Below are 17,981 nucleotides of genomic sequence, written 5' to 3' on the forward strand. Positions count from 1 at the left end.
CCTTACAGACGACACTGAGACATATAAATCATGTCTTAACCCTTTTACGACCCCTTCAAGACGCCATAAATCTCCAAAACTAAACAACATCCACGCCTATTGTTCTCCTTAAGGAATTATTAAGCAATCAATTACTTTCCAATTGAAGAGCACCTCACAATCGAGTATTTGCTCGACGCAGCTGTGAGATTGTCGTTCGATTAGGACTTGACATCTAAGAGAGGAATCTTCTTCAAATTTTGTGATGGTTAAAAGGAAAATATCATCATTTGCACTTGCTTTGTTGTGTCAATACTATAGTTGTAACAAACATGGCAGGTAGGATTGTAAACTCTTTCGGGATCGGTGATTCCTTTGTCTGTGATTGACGGTCCTCGTTCAAAGCCGCCAGTCGCTAACTGTTTTTCGAAAAGTACAGTAAGCAAGTCGTTTGTTCGGGCTCTGAAAGACTTGGACATCTATTCTACAGGTTGAGAAATGGTGCCATAATTGCTGGACGGATTAGCAAACAAAAAGTACAGGTCATGAAGGATATGAAAGACCAGGATGCTGACAGCGTTGTTTACAGAAAGAGGCGTTGAGTAATATTCTTTTGAATGTTGGTCAATAAAGGCATATTCTTTTAACGCGAATGTGTGGTCTTGAATAAGCTATTGAATTACTTATGACAAAGAAAATCAGTGAGAACGATTTTATGGTAAACAGTGTCAGACTTTAACTCTCCCTGTACATTGTGACACCACTGCCTATTTCACGTGTTCAACTGGCAATGTGTGACTCTAAAAGGGCAAGGTCGCATATTCGTCATACAATGTGTTTACGACAGAACTGAGGCCATTATTAAAACAGTCGTGGATGTGTCATGCAACATTCAGCTGACTTGTGATGGAAAACTTGTCATGGATCCTCGCGCCACGGACAGTCCGTTCTGTCATATAGTCTAGCTGAAACTCCTTTAAAAATCGTCGACAAACCTGTATTGTCAGGTCAGACGCCCAATGCAATGATGAATCCGGTTACAATGTTTGAAAATAAGTCTTTTTGTATAGATTCTTTGAAGCAAAACTACACGAAGAAATTACTCAACGGAATACTTTGACACGGTTTGTAAAGCGGAGTCTAAAATCATACGACGATTGTCAAAATTACATGTATATGCAAGACACCATAAAAGTTTATGAATACAGTTTAAAATGTTTGGAAATAAGTCTTTTTGTGTAGATTCTTTGAGGCAAAAATAGATGAAGAAAATACTAAAAGGTAGGAGCAAATGAGGCACATTTCGGGAGCTCCAAATCGTGAGAATACCTTTATTTGCAGTGTAAATTCCTAATCCACAAATAAAAATAATCTATTTCCTAAGCTCTTATCTTCACGTCGTGACAGATAAGTTTCATTTCAATCACCAGTTCTGATAAACCAGTAACCATATCTGCGGTGAGATATTTTCTTTGTCCCCTTCTTATCAACTGTAAACACTCTACACCTGATGGCCCCCAACGTTGTCGCAATATATCCGCCCAACCTTTTGGGCAAGCGCTGCTAGACTGAGTGTCATATGGCTCGCTTTACATTGTAAAACCCCTCGGATTACTACCTTTTTATCCCTCATGTTTGCTTTGGCTGTAATGAGTTGGTAATCGCAAATATACGTTTATGGTGGGTGCGATAACTGGGTTTTCTTTCCCCGATTCCCGGGTGATTTAAGCCCTTAATGAGAGATGAGTTGTTCTAACAGGTTCTAAAGTGAACATAAATTAAACCCTTCACGCGGGAGGCTCTTGGTTTAGGAATTAGTCTAAGACACAAAGGGCTAGCAGGTGAAAGAAAGGTATGTGTGTGTGTCAACACGTGATCTGCACAAAAGGAAAGTCTTTCAACTTTCCGTTACTTTTTAACGGTCAGCCGGGCGAAGCGACATGAATCCAGGCATGTCCGCGGTGCCGTCACCCCGTGGCGAGAGCGGGAATCGAACCCCTAACCCCTGGCGCGATGAGCAAGTACATACGTGATTACCTGTCTGTCCCCCTTCTGTATCTTATCAACAGCGGAGGTTGTGCAAATACGCGTTGTTTCGCGATCCGGTTTAGTTTGTCGTTAGCAGGTTTGTGAGTTGGCTGGGTGCCCGGAGTGACTCAGTTCGTTTGTTCGGCAGAAGTCGGGGCAACGCGAGCCGATCTGGTTACCCCGGACTGGCCTTTCTTTGCCGAGTTGAGAGGGTTTTCATATCTGGGCCGGGTCAGCGGGTAGAATAGAGCCGTATCGTTGCCACACTGCCCCCGGTACCCTCCCGACCTCCGCCCGGCTAGGTTTCATACATGGGGCCTTGCAAGGCAGTGGCGCAAAGCAGATAGTAAACAGTTAGATCTATCTTTGGTTTTATAAGAAGACCGTGTGTTTCAAGAAGGTTTACAGTTATTATGATGTTATACACAATTTCCCTACAAACACTAGCTCTATTTCACCCATTTTACAGCACAAATAGATGTTCACTATTTCACTGCAAGCTGCGCCCTTACTTTCAAGTTTCATAAGACTAAGTGCTAAAGTTTTTCCTTGAGAAAGTGAATCAAAGTTTAAGTATACGCTTACACTTATACAACATTAGAGAAAGGTATTTCAATGCGAATCACCTTAATTGCATTGCAATTACTTTTCTTAATGATATTGGTCTCAAGTTTCCTTCTGTAGCGACTCAAGATGTTCGTTTAAGAATTTCTATAAGTGCAACTTGACTCTTGCAACTTTTATTGGTAGTAGCACACATTGAGAGTCGAGAAAGATTTTATTTGATCGCAAAAGTGTTGCAACCCAAGCGTCTTAAAGCCAGTTAACATAAGAAAGTGACCTTGAAGACTCATTGCCCTTTTCTTTCGTACGTCTTAAGTTTCCCGTGCGGTCGCGCCTCCATTTTTCCAGAGTGACTTAAAACAAGACTCGAGGGACAACACGGGCACAGCTGACACAATGGTGGTCCGTTATTTATTGCCAAGCAAAAGACAAGTTACAAAAGAGCAGGCTCGAGTTTCTCTGCGTTAGGGTACAGGGAGGGTTGCGTTTCACTGGCCCACACGTATTGTTGTAATGTCCCACCCCCTACAAGTCACTCTGATGAGTAGAGGGGGTGTTTTTGAACGTCGCGTAAACACTAGAAGAGGGGGGAGTCGTCGTGTCGAAATGCATCATAAGGGTCCGCACGCCATGATGGTCTTACGATCGCAAACTTACGATTCATGAGATAGTGCAAAAGTCAGCTGTCTTGGAACAGTTGGAACGGAAAAGACTGTCCTAGATTCATATTCAGTGGTCGCTTCTGTGACAGCCTGCTTGAAAATTCCGCAACATCAAAATCGTACGACGGCCGAGTGTACGTGTGTGTGTGTGTGTACGTGTGCGTGTGTGTGTGTGTGTGTTTGTGCGTGCGTGTGTTGTTTTGTACGTTTTCAATGCTACGCTTTTTCCGTGTGGTACACCTTACATTTGTCTACAAATGCATCAAACAGGTGGCAATGCGGCTCCTGTTTATAAAAAACACTCTAAAACAAAACCACATCTACTTTAAGATTAAGATCTGACATGCGATTTCTTCTGAGTAGTCGAAAAATGATTGTTTAAGAGATTTGTTTCACAATACGGTAAATAGAGGCAAGTCATTATAGATGGTACAGTTATGACTCTACTGAAAGAATCTACACGAATAAATGTACATAGAACTAACTTGTTGGCATACAACAAGCAATAAGAGACCTCACACTAGACCAACAGTGCGTTCACTGTCGTTTGTTCCATACACTTCACACATGTTTTGTTCTGTTGGTACAACTAACCTAAAATCTTTCTTCCCATTTCGTCAAACATCCAAACCGATGTGTTCAAACAGCCAAACGTTCTCTAAACCTTCCTCTAACAAATATACACAAACACTGTGAGGGGGTGGAGAGTTAGAGAAGGGGGCGGGGTGTGTCGTCGACCGGGGCGGGCTTTGGTAGTCTTTACCGGCCTTCTTACGGGCCAAAATAAAGGTGAGGCGGCCATCCTAAGGGAGAGGCGAAGCCTCATGCATTTTCTATGGCTAAAAGTGCAGCCTCTATCAAGTCACTGGGAAAATAGTAGAAATGGGCATAATAGACAAATCCCCTAGGTCGCAAAAAGTACTCCCGGCCGGCTAACTTATCTGGCTCGTTATCTGTCTATTTGGTCAATGTTTACTATATTCCAGCGACCTGTGGAGCCTGTTAGAGGCTAAGTAGTGTAATGCAATGCGACACAGGCCACTGCAATGACAGTGCAATGACAGTGCAATGACAGTGCAATGACAGTGCAATGCGGCTAGCCCAGCACACCGGGTCTGCCCTACTCTTCTCGATAGGTGTGTTGGGTTCTTTTATCTGCAGACGTTTGACGACTGAAGCTGTCCCATACACAGGGCCATCGGCTTTACGTCCCCATCTGAAAGGACAAACACAACCCATTATAACCGAATAGATGTTGAAAATTAGCTGCAATAGGCGGAATAACTTTTGAAATAGTTACATAGCTTGTGCAGCTTATCAGACTAGTGTATCTGGATTGGCTGTTCAACCTTTGTATTGTTTACAATCGTACCTAAGCACACAAACGCGTACGCATGCTCTCTCTCTCTCTCTCTCTCTGTGGCTTTCTCTCTCATTCATTCACTCATTCACCCACTCTCTCTCGATCGCGGTTCTCTCTACGTTTTTCTGATTCGTCTCCTTCAAGACGGACAGAAAGTGCATACACATCATTTAGAAGGAGAATTAGTTTATCTCTTTATCTACCCTCAGGAACTGATGACACCTAATGATACAGTCGACCGAAGAAGGGGGTAACAACCTCTCTTCTATCTCTGATTGATGTATTTTCTATTATTATCCAGGAATGTGTGCCGGATCACTCACTCATCAACAACCCACCAGAACACGACGCCAAAAACGCCAACCACTTTGGTTTGTGTATAATTTATGGCCACGTTAGCATGAACAAGTTTGAAGCCTTATACCTTGTAGATACATACGGAGTTTTCTAAACATGTAGCCGCACTTAATAAAGGCTTCGTGACCGCAGTCTAGCTTAGCAAGTAATATGGGTGGCATTCCAAATCCTTATAGTGCTAGTAGGTCATGGAGCGATCCGACTTTGCGAGCCAAAACTGTAACAGTTGGATGGCACGGTTTGTGTGATTTATTTGATGAGGTGACGTGTTGAAATTAATCACAGACAAAATAGCAGATTCCTTACATTTATCGTGAAGTGCTCCTAATAATGATAATGTAACAATAAATTTCGTTGGCAATTTTGAGGCATAATCAGACCAGAAAAGGTGGACCTATAGCTTTTCTTTTTCTTAGGGTTTGAAATCATGCTTTTTTGTTTGGATCCTCTGGTGACACCGGGTCACCCTGCTAGTAGAAAGGGGCGGAGCACTTAAATCCACCCCCGAAACCGATCCGCCGTCCTTTCACGAAAGGTTACCACCTAAAATATATGGAGTTACCCCCTAATGGTCCACCGGCCTTTGGCGAAGAATTGCCACCAAAACTCGACACCACCTCTCATCCTAACAACAAACAAAGCCCATTGTTTTCACCTGTCTCGTATAAACGTTGCTCCATTGTTTCAAGAACACAGGACAGGTGAAGTGAATACCTGCACAGGTGCGAGGTGTTGGCTCCTTTTGCCGCTTAAGAAAATTTTGATGTCCAAAAATAGACGCGTGAATGAGTATGATATTTCCTGACTCTTACCCCACTTTTAAATCGTGCAAGTTAAGTTTTAAAGTACAGAAGAATATATAGATATGCTTTTACACCAACATTGATATATCATCATAAAAGCGCGTATCTGTTTTATTGAAAAATCGCAATCATGATATGATGTTCATACGCGGAAATGTCACATTGCTTTATGCAGTTTGTTAATCGTTATACTTGGAATCGATTTGAAGCAAACGTCACGCTAGTTGCCGATCAATCGGACAATTTAAATAGAATATAAGGAGACCGGAACTGGACTCTGACGGTAGTTTACATTATAGGGTAGGCCCACGTTGTTTGGTAACGTATTCAGGCTCATTACGCCGTAACCTACCGGACACACTGAATAGGAGATTGCGAGCCTTTGTGCTCCTGACCATCAAAGCGATTTCTTTAATCGCTAGGTAGAAGCAATGTTGGCAGGTGCCACGGTTGTTTTTTTCGGTTGTTTTGCCAGGGATTTTCCAATTTTTTCATCACCGTGGATTTAAGGGATTTATCCCGGCGGCGTTCCGATTGAGTGGGCACCGTACGGAGGGACCGACTTAACTTGTAGTTATTCTAACGTAACGTTTTCGAGCGAAAGAGTCGGCCCTCGCATCGTCTCGACTTCTTTCGGTAAATAGTTCGGTAAACTTTCCGCTCCGAGGTCTGTGGCCGGTCACACGGTCGGCTCACCGCTTGTAGAGAGTCTTGACAGCTCCAAATTTATTGAGCCGTGCCCGATTTGACATATTCGGACCGCGCCCAGCTTCAGTGTAGTAGTGTCATGGCGACAGGTGCAGGCACTCTAGCCAAGCACAGGCCCGTCCGCGGTCAAAATGTGTAAAAAAGCTCGCCTGGGCAACTTGTACTGTGTTGTTGAAAGGTGGGTTGTTTGATATAAACTGCAGTGAACGCAGTCAGAACTCTTGTGTGCCGTGCCTCTGTGTGGTGTGTGGTTTTTGGTGTCTTCTTTGTGTGTGACCATACTTTCCCTCGGCGCCCTGCCCAAAGAAAAACAACAAAATGGCGTGTGTTTTAGACCACGTTCCCTGTCCTAAAGCGGAAGATTTCTCCACACAATTACGATAAAATGTGTCCCTAGACCTCCCGCAGTAACTATTCCGCCTTAAATGATATCAGGGTTTCTAGAAATGGGAGTTTTCCTCAGTTTCTTAGAAAACGGACAACATTTCGAGTTAAAAATCCAAGATGGCGGCCCTTTGTTCCACGCAGAAGCTAACAGGTGTCAGAAAGAAAGCCCAAACTTTTTCGCCAAAGCAACACTTTGTCGAGGCACAATCTTTTCCTAGTAAAAGTGTACATTGAAGGGAGGGCTATATACTTAGCCTAGAAAGAATGGCGTAGCAGGAAGGTTGAATTTTGGGAAACGATCTTTTCGTGGCAAATCATGCGTGAAATTTGATCTGGGTGGAGTCGATTTTCCAACATGGCGGACACGTATTGTGCATGTTGTTCCAAGGAACAAAATATCGTTCCAAAATTTTTGTTTTGTTCGACCAATGCATGCGCAGTTGCCACATGTTTGTATCCTTCAAACTAAAGAGCATTTTCAGTATCTTGTTACAATAGACTGTTTTTGCTACGGTTGTGTTAGCTCAGGAAAATGTCACTGCGACTACGACTTTACATTTAGCGTATTTTACGTCGATAATTCTTGGCGTAGAGGGCTAACTTTTCACAGAACAAGTCTGTTGTTTTTTAATCGAGAGTGCAATCAAGGTACTTGAAATAAATCAAGAGAGACTCGGACGTGCCCAAGAACTCGAAACGTCTATCATAAAGTTACGATAGGAATTTGCCCAGCAATCCACATTTCACCACATTCATTGTCTAAATACTTAAAAGCCAGCTGGTTTGGGGAAACACGTGATTTCTTGACATTGCTGTCAGCTCATGAGTGATGATCTCTGACTTCCAAACAACAACACCGCCCCCCTCCCCCTTCACCGGTCAGTGCGATAGAAAAACAGCAGATGCTTTTCTTGTGGTTACTGGCGTTGGGGAATGTAGCTGCACGGAGCGGCCTGTTCTAAAATGCATGCCTTTATCTTAGTATAGCGGAATGCCGTCATGTTTTGGTGCTTCTCTTCGTTTGCAAGAGCGACTGCATGTCTAAACCCCTCTACCCATGCTTCGGTACAACAAACCGATACTTAAGCTTCATTTTAGGCTTACGTTACCACCTGTTGGATCGTACCACGACGTTCCTCACGATTTATCGAATTCTTTGTAGCCATTTATTACGAACAATTATCAAACTGACGGATGCCTCTTCAGTGGTTGCCCCGTTTCCCGTCGATAGCACCATAATTGAGTCACCCCATGCGATGGAAACTGCCTAAATATTTTCTCAGACAACTTTCATGTTTTGGCGTCGTAAATATTCCGCGAATGTCAACAAAACGTTTGCCAAAAAATCCACGTATTCAAACATGACGTTTTATCAAGAACAATGACAAATGGATAAAAATGTGAAAACACCTTGATAGCAACTACAGCCACAATTCCTTTCTTTCTGAACTTTAAGGCAAACAATCTTGTGTTCTTTGACTCGATACATTGTAATTGTTCTTGAGACTTGGTTCTCAAAGCGGCGCATTCTGTCTTGCGTGACGGCAGCAGTCGGTTCTTACCGCCTCTCGTGGTGTAGTTACCCGTATCAGACCTCCTCCTGCCCTCAGTACACACCTTACAACCTCACCTGTGTTTGCCCAAGATAAGACACATGGAGTTTTCTTCCTCCTACCTCGCTAAGTGTCCCCCCTGCAAGATTTACACAAGACGTCTTAAATTTTACCTTAAGATAGATTCTTTTACAGTCACCTGATTAAGGTTGAGTAAAACAGGTGCTTGGTTGATACGGTGTTGTGTGTCTTTGTTGTTCTATCGTCGCTATCTGAGAGGTAGAAAGGGACTGTCAGTCACTGGAGCCGTACGGGGGGGTCTTGTCCCCACTCCGGGGTTAGATTTCATTGCTCAGCTGGCTGTAGGAGAGCCAGGGTGGATTGTTTCCGTCAGGTAGCCACATCCGGTTAAGATAAGACTCCAGGAGCCCCTCCCCCCTCCTCCTTCATACCGCTTCTGCATGTTAGATACCTTCCGTATCAGTAGAGACAGTCATTAGAATACAGGGCATTGTGCTGTGCTGCATTGGAAGAGAGGTAGATGATTTTTATCAAGTGGCATTTACCATATCCGGTTGATAAAAACTCGAGCCTTCTCCTTCTCCTTCATACCATATTTCTAGTACTAGTTTATACAAAATTGCGTTCTCAACTTCCCGTTTGAGGCTTATTTGAAGACAATTAAATCGTAACGTCGGTAATAAGGTTACAAAAACGACTCGGCCATAGACGTCGACGGGGTTGTGTAGTGTTTGGTGTCCTGTTCGGTTGTCGAGTACCTAGTTTGTAACCACTTCAAGACAGCATGGTCTTTTCGAGTGTGGGATGATCTTGTTAAAATTTCTTCAGCCGCAGTGTCTTAAAAAGGAAAACGAGAAAAAAAGTGTCTGTTCCGAAAATTCATGGAGTCACGTTTTTATTTGTTTGATTTTACAGATCAGACCATTTCAAGAATAGCTACTGTTTTTGGTTGAGTCGATTTACGAAATTCGCACATTTTGGAAATTGATATATTTGTCGTCTTAAAGTTAATCATTTTTTGTTCTGAGAAACTACTGCTACTTTTCCTTCCTCAGTTATTTGTCGATTCCTAATTAACGATTCTACCAACCTTTCAGATAAACTTCAGTGACTTTGATTAGAGATAAGAATCAGGACTGTATTGACATCGCGAGAGTTCACAAGTTCACTCTTACGACAGCTATTAATCAAAACCAAACGTAAATACAGTAAATATAAACCCTTGTGTACACAGGATTGGGTAAGATTTGATGTTTGGTACAGTTTCTTATGTCTAAGCACTCTTTCATGAATTTCCCTACGTGTATAGTGCAAGTTGTAGCAACACAGGGGGAGGGGAGGGGGGGGGGGGGCAACAATATGCCCTGTGGGTTTTTTCGATACCACACGTTTCGGATTTCAAACATGTCCGCACCTTCTCTGTAGGTGGTATTACTTTAATCAGGTTAAAAGTCTGACAAGATGACGCTGACAGCACGGTCTAGGGGGTAATATCGTCTTAGGTATCACAGTTGAGCTATCGTCCTGAGGTCTTCGCCCTTGAAGCTACTGCTTCAATGTGTCAAGGACACTTCTCTCTTGCAACGACACCCAGGCATTCTGAGACCCTTCCTCGTACCCAAAGCCTAGTTTTCTTAGATGTTTTCTTTGTAGTAGCTAAAGCCTAGTTGTCATAGAATTTTTCTCCCTTGTACCTAGAGACATGTGTAGTAGATATCTTCATCTTGATACAATATTCAAGCTTTCTGTCATATTCACTCTTTCACTCCTCTATCTTTCTCTCTCTCTATGTAGCACAGCTAAGACTTCTTAGACATCTTATCGTAACTACTCAACTACAACGATGTTATCTTAGACGTTTTCGTAGACGTTTCTCTCTTTCTCCGGTTCATCCAAGCTTCCGAAACCGTCTGCTCTCCGGCAACGGTATCTTGTAGGTTGTCATCCTGATACCGCGGCCAGAAAGCACACGACTGTTGTAACAGATTAGATAACATACTCCAGTTGTGATGGTTTCCACTTATCTAACGTCTCAAGTAAGTCAACAGGACATCCACGATGCCTCTCTCTAGTGTTGTCTATTCGGTGTGTTAGTAGAAGGGGGGAGGCGCTAAACAAAACAACGTAGCACTGGCTAAGTCTTGGAATAACATGAAGAAATCCATATGATAACACACTTAAGATGAGCCTAGAACCACCGCCTTAGGTCTATATCTCAATCCAAGTCTTGTACCAGTCAGAGATGTTCCTTCTTCTTCTACAAAATATCACTTTTTAATTACGTTTGACTAATGATGATTCTACACGATCTATCCAGAAAGACCTTTCCTTTGAAGGTATGTCACTTAAATTTGAAGGCAGATGCAGAGAGGAAATTTCCTAAGTAAGTTTGAAGCATGGAGGATTACAGTGGTACAATGTTGATTTAAGGTAAAGTTTTCATTGTAAATCCACCTAAGGTGTCTAGACTGTCCTTAGCTATTCAGTTTTGGCTATTTAGATTTGCCCTGTCAGCTATGTATGTAGGACAAAGGGAAAATGGAAGGACAAGACAACTACAGAGAGATGAATAGAATGAAGTTGAAATTTGCAATTTTTGTCATTTTCTATAGTCGTGTATAGTCACACCACAGCGTCAAGAGCAACACTTCTTCATATTCATTCTTCTATATTCTTCGTTTATAGCTAAATTCGTAAGAAAACCTCAAAAACGCTTACAATATTTGGTACTGGATTTGACCCTTGTTTTACGTGTATACGTGACAAAACTCTCGTATTGGTACGATGTCTGAAGGTATGGCACAGGTGACCTAGTGACTTGATAAGACTTGGGGTCGGTTGGATAGTGTCTTTGCCCTTCGGGTACTGACTTGCCCCCGGTAGATCTACCTGGGGATTAGGGTATAGGTGAGCTTAGGTGAAGTGCTGTCCTATAATATTCAACTGTTACTCAAACTCCACATAGATTACGATCGGTATGTCATCATAGAAACGATCTGAAGTCTCCGAGTTGACGAGCAAAAGAATCAGTCAACCTGAAAGACATTTTCTTGACAGCCAATAAAAAGTCCAGATGGAGACGATACTAGAGTTGACATTGATTGACAGCGCGCAGGGATTGGTTGACACGCTCGGGCGCTGTCTGAGCATGCGTGGATAACTTTTTGAGCCCACCGTCGAAATTCTATTCAGACGCTTTCGGAAATTCTTTGATTGAATACTTCTGGGATTTCGATAGTTTTTCAACTGGAAATAATGCTTACTGACGCTGTCACTCCAAATTTTCTACGAATCTGACGGTGTTTTTGTGAACTTGTATTTTGTGTGGGGTTATTTTGTATTGTTTCTTTTTCCTATGACTCTCACATGTACAATTGCATACGTTCATATTTTTTTTGATAATGCTAATCCGAAATGCGCAAGACCAGTCTGTAAGGTTTGATCCACTTACTGACAGGGAAGAAGCCCTACTCAGTAAGTGTGGTAGGTCCTCTGACGTGCTCGAGGTGTGTCTCTACTCAAATACCATCCGGCTTTACGTCCCATCCAAGAGGACGTCCTTAACCGAAGCTAGGTACTCATCTTCACCTGATTTGACGGTGAGAGGATAAGTGTTAAGTGCCGTTTCCAATACCAAAACATTGGGGCCTGCTTGAGATTCGAACCTAGAACCTTTATATTCTAAACCGCGACCCTAACCACAAGACCCCCAATTTCTGTCAGACGTCACCGATATTGTCGGTCGACTTCCTGTCAAAAACAAAAACATGTTAACTCGAAACCAGACGTTTCAAACGACAAGAGGTCACATGCGGTCACATAACAAATGCCCTCCCCGGCAGTTGTATAGATACCCAACAATTAATCTTATGAACTGTCAGCTTCGCGATCGAATCTCAACTATTTCCCGTCACAAACTTTGGTCACGTTTTCCTTAAGCCCCTGTCACACATTTAGGACCCTCTCCTAACCAAGGTCGGCGCTGGGTTGGGAATAGCCTTCAATCCATCATACTACTTCTAGCTCCTGTTCGCTCCTCTTATTGTTACCAAGCAGAATATGATTTGTCAAGATTCATAGTCAGCTAGCCTGTGCAGACAATTTTGAAAGACTAGTAGGCAACCTTCCCCAACCAACTCTCAACCACAGAAGCTTGCTCAAGACTAACTCCCAACCATTGTCTGGAGAAGGTCGGGAGGCTATGTTTGGATGAATGTGACAGGGGCTTTAGACTTACATACGAGCAATGCACCAAAACGTAAATGAAATGCATTTTCCATCATCTGATTTGCCAACAAATTAACGGACCCCAAACATATTCACCCTAGTCCTCTTTCCTTCCAGAAGAGGTACTAATTACGCATTTGTAATTAGATTAGCAAAGGGCAACAGGATTGCCAAAACAGCTCACTTCCTTTCTTGTACAAAGAAAAGTTGTAACTTCGTGTTTTTACGACGTGAAAATTATGACCGATGCACGCGTTCAGTCACCACAGGTGTGCGGTTGAACGCAGGTATGTCTGCGGCTTGGACTGAATCAAAAAAGAAGATCTTTAAATTGGTCCACATTTCTACCCCAATAACCCGATCCACGTCTAGAAACATGCTTAGAACAACTTGACAAGTTCACGTACAATTTGTTCTTCGTTTTCCTTCTCCGTACATGTTAAAATGAAGGAACAGACGAGTTTTGTTACGCATGATGAAATCTAAGAACAATACAAAACGTTGGTTCATAAATTCTGGTACTTTTGCCTTGAGCCTCCCCCCTTCAAATGGTGTACGTGAAAACCCGCTCGTAAATAGACCCCACCACCTCTTAACTGAACTCTGGCAGCGTTAACCCCCCTCCATCATACCCCCCGGATAGACCAGCCCCCCGGGCCACTGTCACTCTGCTGTTCGGTGAACCATGGCGGGGTGCCCGACACAGTACAACCGAACTCCCGTGCAGTTAAACTAGAATATGGACAGGTATCACCAGTCGACAGCCACGTTTGCTTTACTAATAGTTTTTTAACGACCTACAAATGAGGTTAAACAAGCCTCCTCAAACATATGTAAACGACTAGTCATATAGAAACTTCTAATGCACAGCATAACTGAACTTGCTAACTGTTATAGAGTAAAGTGCAGAGAGCTATTACGAAGTTTACGATCAAGTTTCGTCATGTTATACAAATGTAGTTTCTTTACGACCCACAAAACGCTTTAAAAGGTGCGGCCCAAAACATTAAATAGGGAGGGGCAGTTTACATATACAATTGACGGCGATTTTAATGTTGATACGTTTATATCTATATATTTTATGTTACGCTGTATACGTGCTATTCTAACTGCTTAGACTACATTTTACTTTGTATTATGATACGATGATTTTAACTCGTTATACTGTTCCAAGTACATTTCAGCCTATGGCTACCACTGTAGAACACTGTGTTTTGATCAAATAAACCATTGATGTATAAGCCTACTATTTCCGTGAAGGGGAGGGGGGTTCAAAATGTATATCTTAGTGGAAAGTACCCGCCTATATTGACCTACTAAGAAAAATACAGTCATATTACTACTATCGTTGGTATACGTGCTCTATAAACCCAGATAGACAGGTTTTTATAGTTGTCAAAACTAGGACCACTCGCAACGTGATAGTTTGTTGTTTTGAGGATTAGAGCAATTATTTTTGCATTTTTTCCGAATCCCCCACAGTTTTTAAATGTCATAGCTTCCCAGGCTGAAATTGAAGAAAATTCACAATCTTCAAAAAGATCAAAAGTGTATTACAAAGTAACCCCCAAAATAAGACAACCCCGTGTCTTGAGTAGACGGCTACATCGTCTTTTTTTGAATTTTTGAAAATCTAGAAAATATCTTATCGTCCTCCATCGTCTTTCAATGTTTGAAGAGTCCAGTATATCAATAAAACATTTTTGATATAGAAAAACATGCCGATTTTAGGGCCCAACCTTAGTCTAGGTTGTGTCTCGGTTGGTTGTTTACTTTTTCACGACGTCATTTTCATGTTGAGTGTTGCTGGGTCACTGAAATGCTTTGAGGCGAGAAACAAAAAGGGGGTGTCTAAAAGGATTAGGGTCTTGCCAAGCAATTTTGCTTCTTCACAACATTGTTCGGGACGTGTCACGGTTGTGACGTCACCACAGGTGTACGTGTCTTTTATCTCCCTCGCGGCTCATCAAGGTCACCGGTTGCCATGGAGACGTTCCATTGTCTTCTTCCGGCCCGGATCTTGTCTGGGAGCGTCGTGTGGGGCTCTGGTGAGAGTATTGCCGTGAGGCTTATCGAGATGGCATGAACCTTCCCATAGCTCATACCTGTACCACTGTTAGGGGGGATAGAAGTCATAGCTGGGCCGATAGACAAAGTAAGAAGGAATGCTGTTTTCTTAGAGACGTTGTGTTAAAGTGATGTCTTAAGACAACAGAGTCGTATCTTTAGAATAGAGGAAATGTTCGCATCAAAGTTTGATGGCCGCTAGTCTTCTTTTTAAACGTGGTGAATGAATGAATGGATGAAGGAAGGAAGGAATGAAGGAATGAATGAAAGAATGATGGATGGATGGATGAATGGGTGATGGATGGATGAATGAATGAATGAATGAATGAATGATATACTGTGCCCTGCCTAGGCACGTGTTTACGTTACCTCTCATACAGTATACCAGCTTAAAACAGGTTTAAATAGACTCAGATCAGACTACAAACCGAGATGGAAAAGTTTCGATAACCTACTCACCTAGTACCTAGTCCCTCGACAGTACTTAACGTCAAATCTCTGTAAACCGACTTAAGGCAGCGGTCTCCATGGTGATAGCCCCCTTAAGTCTCACAATCCTTCTGAGACCCCCTTAAACCACCGACACCCCCTTGAGACAGACTTATATCATATCAGAGCAACAATGGGATGATTCTATGTAATCTCTTTGTTCCTCTCCCTCAATTCTTCGCGACTCTATCTTCCTCTTTGATCTGTTCTCACACTTATGCTGGAGTTAAGATGGGTAATTGATTGGAAAATTGTTGACCAAAATACTGCATTCTTTTTGATAATTACCCTGTGTGATGAGTTCAATTGACAGTCGTGTTTTCTCCCGAGAGGACGAAGACTTTGCTATCCACACACAGGGATCTGTTGTCTGGCGAGCATGCCTGTATTTGGGTACGGAGGTTGGTTGGTGATTGCACTAAGTCAGCACAGACTGCCCTGTTTGTTAACACCGAAATCTTGTGATTCTGTCAACGAAAACACCAAATAAGGTTGAATAAACTAGTGTCCCGCTCATCAAAATTTTATTATTGAAGTAGACCTTTTTTCGTTGTATTCAACACTGTTTTTTTTCTAAAAGGAGAAAATATAATTTTAGGAAAGTCTTTCTTTTTTTCTGTTAAAAACCTTTCACTCAGTTGTAACGTGTTTCTTCGTGTTGTTTGCGATGACCAACTCCCTATGCATGGTTAGTCCATGATAGGTTCGCAGGTTCGCAGTTTGCAGACGGTTGTTGATTAGTTCACTGTGTATCGTGAGTCCTTGGCGTGTCTTCCAGGGGTAATTATTGTCCACAGTCCTTGAAGACATGTTTAATCAGACATGTTAAGAATTCTTGAGCAACAAAATGCGACTCCGTCATCATTTTGTAGCAACAGAAAGTTATTCACATTTGTATAACGTTAAAGTTTGTCCAACTGAAATCCAACAAAGCTGGTGCACAGGGCGACGCCCATCTTTGTTTCAATAGCCCTTGGGCCACACAACTTTTTTGCAATCACTACAGCAGGGGGCTGGCTAGTCCACTGGTAGTGGTGTGTGTTCGATTCCCATACTCTTTCCCTAATGCTGAGTGCTAAGCAGAGAAAGCAGTATGTACCATTTTTTAAGTCTTTTGTATAACTCGGCCGGGAATCGAACTCACGACCTACCGAATGCAAGGCGAGCACTCTACTCACTTGACCATAGCACCGGTCATACAATAGTTGTAAAGATGGCGTACCGTTAGTTTATTGTGTGTCGTGGGGCCTTGACATGTTTTGCTGGAGGAAGTTGTTGTGAATACAACACCATGCCAAGGGCACAGTGTGTGTGGTAACTTGTCTCACTTAAAACTGTACAAATATGTGACTCATACATACATGGTTATAATACCCCCCTCCAACCCAGTGAGTTCTAGTGTTATTGTTGCGTTATGAGGTATCAATATCCTTTGTCTATAAACGGTGTTTACTTCAAGATTTCTCGCGGCTTTGGCAAGGGTTGAATATTTGCTTACTGCACTTAATGTCTTGCTGTTGATTGTGGCGTGTTTGAGAGTTTCGTGGTGGGGAGGGCTGTTCCTTGATCATTTTAAACCAATTTGTTCACAGAGGAAAACAAAGTTAGAGGAGAAAAATGTACTCTTATTGTGCAACATCTTTAATTGGAATGCTGAATATGAAATGCAACATCTCTAAGTCAAGAAGATGTTCTAAAATGCTTAGATGTTCATATAAGGGAAGAGTTGTCTATCTGTATTTCTTCTCTAGTTGTTTCTTTTGAAGAGTCTTTTTTGACGCGGTCCAAAACAATGCGTAGGGATTTAAGCTGACAAGAGAGCGAGCCCAGTCTGTTAACACCGCGTCCAAATACAATAACGTCGGCGGGACTATTGTCACAACACACCGCTGACAGCCCCTCAGATTTCCTCAACCGGGATTCCCTTACGTCCTCCGGTGTTCAGTTTCTCTACTCTCCCTCTAAACAAACGTCAAACACTCTCCCATCGGGGGGCTCTTAATTGCGGCTTAATTTCTGTGGTGTCGCGAGCCCCAAACGAAGTAAATATTGAATTAAAACGCCGCTGTCCGTGTGTGAACGGTTTGTCACTGCCAACGATGCTAGTTTTACAAACAGGGGTAAACCAACAAAGGTTTTTCCACCCGTCCACTGTGACACTCCACTATTCAGCCTCCCAACTGAAACAGTCCACAAGTGTGGCCGACCATTCAAGGCTTGTCAATGTCTTGTTTGAAACGGTAAATAATGCTCGTATTTACACAAAACTTTGCAATAGATTTTGTGCTTTCTAACTAAACGTGCTTGTCGACGATAATAGCCCGGTGGATACTCTATACACTTTCTAACCGGGACTGTCGACTCGAAGTGCGACCCTGACTTTCAATCGTTTGTTAGTTCGTACGTTCAGACCATTGTAGTGCTAGTGGCACATAGGGCAGCAAGTTTCCTTGCTGTTTCTGTAGCAGCATATATTTTTACAGGGAAGAGTTGCTAGCCCTTCCTCGAACATGGGACACCCACTTTACGTCCCTTCCTAAAGACGGGTGCAGCCCCAGCCGATATGCCATTCTTAGGATTTGATTTTTCATTTTATTTCAAACTTTTTGTAAAAAATCTAATAGGTTTTGAACGTTTAATGTGATAGGAATTACACACACTGAAACAAAAGAGGACCCAACATCTTTATTCAACATAATGTGTGACCAGTGTTCTTTTCAAATTCAAACTATTTTAATTCTTTCATGAACAAGCTACTAGTTGAGACGTAACT

At 42.5% G+C, this 17,981-nt stretch overlaps 1 long non-coding RNA gene across 1 annotated transcript in view; it reads left to right on the plus strand.

Moving 5' to 3' along the window:
- Positions 1-6,081: 6,081 nt before the first annotated feature.
- Positions 6,082-17,981, plus strand: part of LOC136424817 (uncharacterized) — a 40,786-nt gene continuing 28,886 nt past the window's right edge. The window contains exon 1 of the long non-coding RNA XR_010753935.1: positions 6,082-6,642. This is a non-coding gene — a long non-coding RNA (uncharacterized lncRNA). The remainder of the gene's footprint in view (positions 6,643-17,981) is intronic.

The sequence above is a fragment of the Branchiostoma lanceolatum genome, chromosome 18, assembly GCF_035083965.1.
Source record: "Branchiostoma lanceolatum isolate klBraLanc5 chromosome 18, klBraLanc5.hap2, whole genome shotgun sequence".
Lineage (NCBI taxonomy): Eukaryota > Metazoa > Chordata > Leptocardii > Amphioxiformes > Branchiostomatidae > Branchiostoma > Branchiostoma lanceolatum.